The sequence below is a fragment of the Monodon monoceros genome, unplaced genomic scaffold (assembly GCF_005190385.1).
Source record: "Monodon monoceros isolate NGI ecotype Baffin Bay Population unplaced genomic scaffold, NGI_Narwhal_1 Super_Scaffold_6, whole genome shotgun sequence".
In the NCBI taxonomy this organism is placed as follows: Eukaryota; Metazoa; Chordata; class Mammalia; order Artiodactyla; family Monodontidae; genus Monodon; species Monodon monoceros.
In genome coordinates this window covers 7772352-7778377 of record NW_021703783.1, presented here as the reverse complement: position 1 = coordinate 7778377, position 6026 = coordinate 7772352, and positions in this window count along the sequence as shown.

Sequence of the window (6026 nt, the reverse complement as noted above, 5' to 3'; positions counted from 1 at the left end):
AGTTCAATCACCAATAGTCAATGACATAATCCAGCTTGCCAAAGTGATGGAGCCTCCATAAATATCCAAAAAGACAGGGTTTTGAGACCTTCAGGTGGATGAATTCATGGAGGTGGCAGATGAGTGGCTCACTGGAGAAGGGCACAGAAGCTCATGCCCCTTCCCACATACCCTGCCCTATGCACCTCATCCATAAGTAAACTGTTTTGTCTACTTATGGAAGAGTCCTGTGAGTCGCTGGAGAAAATTAATCAAACGAGAAGAGGAGGTCGTTGGAACCTCTGAACTATAGTCTATCAGTCAGAATCCCACGTGACAACCTGGACTTGTGATTGGCATCTGAAATGATGTGTGTGTGTGTGTTGGTGGGGGAAGGTAGTCCTGTAAGACTGAGTCCTTAACTGTGGGATCTGGGGAGACAGTGTCAGAATTCAGTTGAATTGTAGGACATCCAGCTGGTGTACGAGAATTGCTTGGTGTGGGGAAAAAACCCACACATGGGAACTGGCATCAGAATCCTTCAGCTCTACACATGCAGATGGCCAAAAAGCACATGAAAAGATGCTCAACATCACTAATTATTAGAGAAATGCAAATCAAAACTACAGTGAAGTATCACCTTATACCAGTCAGAATGGCCATCATCAAAAAGTCTACAAACAATAAATGCTGGAGAGGGTGTGGAGAAAGGGGAACCTTCCTACACTGTTGGTGGGAATGTAAGTAAGTACAGCCTCTGTGGAGAACAGTATGGAGGTTCCTTAAAAAACTAAAAGTAGAACTACCGTATGACACAGCAATCCCACTCCTGGGTATATACCTGGAGAAAACCAGAATTCAAAAAGACACACGCACCCCAATGTTCACTGCAGCACTATTTACAATAGCCAGGACGTGGAAGCAACCTAAATGTCTGTCAACAGAGGAACAGATAAAGAAAATGTGGTACATATATATACAATGGAATATTACTCAGCAATAAAAAAGAACAAAATAATGCCATTTGCAGCAACATGGATGGACCTAGAGATTGTCATACTGAGTGAAGTAAGTCAGACACAGAAAGACAAATATCATGATATCGCTTATATGTGGAATCTAAAAAAAAAAAAAGGGTACAAATGAACTTATTTACAAAACAGAAGTAGAGTCATGGATGTAGAAAACAAACTTATGGTTACCAGAGGATGGGGGGGAGGGATAAATTGGGAGATTGGGATTGACACATACACACTACTATATATAAAATAGATAAATAATAATAACCTGCTGTATAGCACAGGGAACTCTACTCAATACTCTGCAATGGCCTACATGGGAAAAGAATCTTAAAAAAAAATAAAGAGTGGATATATGTATATGCATAACTGATTCACCTTGCTGTACACCTGAAACTAACACATCACTGTAAATCAACTATAGTCCAACAAAAATTAAGAAAAAGAATCCTTCAGCTCTAGAGAAGAAGCACAGACTCTAAAGGAGAAAAAGGGAATCAAAAACTCACAAAGTCAAAAAGAAGAAAATAGAAAACAATATTCATGTCTAAAAAGAAGACTGACAAATAATAAACGACAGAGGAGATGTGAAAAAGGCGGTCCAAACCTGGTGCTAGGGAAAATCTAACGTAGTCCATTATTCTTTACAGAACTTAAGGCTCAGCCACCTTTACCCCCAGATTATCTCCCCAGCCCTGTAGATACTGGAGATTTATTTTTGCATGATTAACAAGGTCTATGGACTGGGAAAGCTAGGGGGGAAAGTGGGCTTAGTAGAAGATGGCAACTGAAAACAGGAAGGTTAGGTGAGAACTTACATACTGACCCTTGAATCCTCAACCTTCTTCCTCCTTCTGTTCCCAGAATTCTAGCAGCCCAGCTGGGTTTTTGCACACATACAGAAATTTCAAATGAGCTTTATAGTGCCTTGTTCTTAAATATGATCAGACAGCAAGGACTCAAGGATTTCAAAAAAAGATCTAATATGAAGTAAACAATTAGTGAAAAATAACTTGGAGAAAATAAGAAAGACTATTCGGGGAGATAAAAAGACCAAAAAAATTATCATTAATATCTTCAGAGAAACAAAAGAAGATATTGTATCCATGAAACAAAAATAGCTACAACCAAAGAGTATTCATATAAAAAAATCTTAAAAATTAAAAGTAAGAGAAGGAAAACATTCAATAGAAGTATTAGAAGAAAGTTAATGAAATTTCCTAGAAAGTAAAGCCATAAAATAGAAAGATGGAAAAGGAGGCCAGGGGAATTAGAAGTCCAACATTCAAATACTAGGAATCTCGAGAGGGAGATTTCAGAAAATGAGGGAGGGAGGTCAGATTTTATTTAAAGCTAGTTATGCCTACACAATCCTGAGGGGATTTATTTTCTTCCTAGAATTTTATGCAAAGCTAAGCTATTACTTAAGTATGAGGGGAGCACGAGACATTTCATAGACATTGAAGCTCTTCAAAAATTCACTTCTTCTGTACATTTTTCCAGGAGCAGCCCCCAAATGAGGAAGTAAACCAAGAAAGGAAAAGACATGGGACATAGAAGACAGGATTTAACACAAGAGAGATGAAGATAATCTTCAAGATAGTAAAAGTAATTGATGGTTATTAATGCATACACGCTTTATATGGAGTATGAATATATGTATTAGCCTCCGTCATCCTCACACAATAATGTAATGTATGTGTACTCGTTTGAAGGTCGTTTTACAGCTGGAGAAATGGAAGCGGAAAACAGTTAAGTCACTGCACAAAGATTGGACCAAGAGGAAGGGAAAGCGCCAGAATTTTCACCCAGAAAGACTGGTTTCAGGAACTTAATCCTTAATAGTCATTTTTCCTGCTTCCCATTATACTCATCTAATCAAAATGATGACATAACTATATTTAGAAAATAGGGGGGCACAAGAAATGTTCAGATGTGTCGTGGTCGCAACGGTAGGGATGGTGGTGGAAAAGGGCCGTATTTTCATCTTCCATAACGGCAAGTCAATAGATAATGGTCCAAACTGAAAATAAAAATCGAGAATAGACACATATGACAAGGACCTACTATATAGCACAGAGAACTGTATTCAAGATCTTGTAGTAACGTATAATGGAAAAGAATATGAAATATATATATATATATATATATATATACACATATATATACACACACACATATATATATAACTGAATCACTTTGCTGTACACCTGAAACTAACACAACATTGTACATCAATTATACTTCAAAAAAAAAAGAGGAAAGGAATAGAAACATATGCATAGTATTTGAAGAAATGTAGATTTTAAAGAGTCAGCTAAAAAGTAGGGATTACATGTGCATGTATGCATGTGGTGGGAAGGCACTCCTTTTCTTCACAAGCCTTGTAGAGCTATTTGACTTTGTAATCTGTATGAAGGTATGCATTTGATTAAAAGGAATAAAAATTAAATGAAAAAAATCAGAGCAAAACGCTTTTCAGTTTGGTGTTTGAAGTCTGAGGAAGTTGAGTGTAAAGCCAGCTCAGGCACTCAGCTCTCCACCAGTTACATCACTTGTCTGCAACTCAGCCTCCAAAGCTGACTAAGGGAGCACATAGTTTGGAGAATGAGATAAGGCACCGAAGGCATTCAAATGGTTATGATTACTTACCAGTTGTTTGACTCCTGGTGAACTTTTGTCCCCTTTGAACTGGATGTACATTTATCTACTTTGATATTTCCTAAGTTTGGATTTACACTCTTTTTGGGGAGAGGGAGAAGAGGGTACTCAATCCTACCACCCGTAGTAATTAGAATTAACATGGGAAGAAAGAGCAGGTGTTAAGCCTAGTGCAAGAGGATTGTACAAGACAGATCCTATGCAGGCAAGTTTGATATACAAAATGGGACCCAAGAAAGTCCAGACACTAAGAACACTGATATCATTTGTGAAACAAGGACAGTAATTACCAAAGGGCCACATCAACACTTGGATGAGTTCTACCAGGAAGCTGAAACACAGTGAAGAGGCTTTACATTTAGTCTGCCTTATTCTATAACGTTGCCTATAACTAAACTCTTATGGAAGAAATTGGAGTGTTGCCTTTGGGGTAGCTGAAGAGCCATAATGGTGTCCCTGTCCTCTACATCTCACTTCTCTTATTCATCCTCTAGTGACAACTGAAGCATCTTACAAGTTACATGATCTCTTTTCCCTCTTCAGAAACGTTCAATAGCTTTCATACAAGGCAGGATAAAGACCGAACTGCTTAAGCTCATATGGTAAGCAGCTCCTCTGCCTCTTTGCTTTTGTCCATTCCTGTTTACTTTAGACCTTAATCATAAAGATGAGGTCATTAGGCAACATTTAACTTAGCTCCTGAGTTCTGCTTTACTAAACATACACAACACCTTCCCTAACCTGTTGATTCCTTTCCCGGATTAGAAGGAATAAGAATGAAGAATTAAGTAGTTAAAGAATGACTGACCTTCTACGCCTAGCTTTCCCCTAGTAAATTTGCAGATGGACCTCGCAGGTAGAGGCAGAGCACGTGGGCAAGAGAACATCCAATTGCAGGTGGACCACATGAGCAAGACGGTGTCCCAAGATAGATCAGAAGAAGTCAGCAGGTTTGCACACAGTGGAAAGATGACGAAGAATGTGACCTTCTGTCTTAATGATTAACTGAGATTGTTTTCCCTTTAAAAATCATCATGGCTGAGCAGAATCTTCAGAGTTGGTCTCTGGACATAAGTCCACCATCTCCCCAGATTGCCGGTTTTTCTGAATAAGGTAACTTTTCTTCTCTACTGAAGCTTGCCCCTCAATTCGTTATTGGCTGTTGAGCAGCGAGTGGCCAAACCTGCATTTGGTTACAATATTTAATGCCTTCCATAAACAGATGTCAACGTATCTTTTCAGATCCATTCCTTTTCTATCACACTTGGAATTTTTAACATTCTCTATGATTCACGTTCTCATCTTTCTCATCTTTGCTCATAGACAGAAAATGCACTTATAATGTCTATTTGACATTTAAAGTTCTATGATCCTTCAGGTTTCAACTCAAACACGACCACTTTCATGACACCCTTTCCAAACTCTACAGCTACAAGGAATTCTGAGGTGGGAAACAGTGCAATTCTGGCTTAGCTGAGGTGGAGGTGCCAACAGAAGGACACTGGCCAACATTATTCAGACACAGCTTGTAAAATATTTTCCACAGTTGAATGCTCAATATATCTTGGACAATCCATAAATCACAGAATTTTTTTCCCCAGTCAGCCTGTTCAAGGGCAGACTTCCTATCCTGGCTTTTTTATTGCCTTCCAGCCAATCTGCTTAACAAATGGAAAGAAAACAAAACTCACTGTTCCCAGACTTTGCAGTTTTTCTCCCCTGCTTCTTATATTTGTTACATAAATTCCATTTTTGCTTTATGTCCATGCTCTCATATACAAGCACACTCCTAATGTGTTAACTAATCAGACCGTCTAATAAAGGTCGGTCAGACCCATAAGGCCAACTCAACCAGATTCTATGCTCTAGCTCTTGACCTAGACTTGGATCAGAAACAAGCCACTAAGAGGTATCTTGTACTGTTCTATTTGCCTCCAAAGCTCAGACAAAACCAGTCATCACAGCCCAATCAATCTTCTCTCAGACCCATCTTCCTGCCAAAAGAAGTGCCTTTATTATCCTTGTGTAAACTAAGCCAGGCCCATCTTCCAGGTCTCTCACAGATTAGGGACTTCACGCTTTCAGAGTCTTTTCCTCTTGCCATGTAGATATTAACACTTCCTTTCAGATACTGGACATAGCCCTGATTGTAAGAATTTCAGTTTTGGTAAGTAAAAAAAGATTTTTTAAAATGTGGGGTTTTTTTTCACTAGTGTAATCACCCCCAGAAAACCCAAATTAAGCTGTAGAGAATGAATAGTGCAGCTTCACAGCCAGGCTGCAGGAGGTTTATATCAATCCACATTTGTGTCATTCAGACTGAGAAAGAGGTAGCAGAGATTCTCCACTGATTAAGATTAGAGGAAA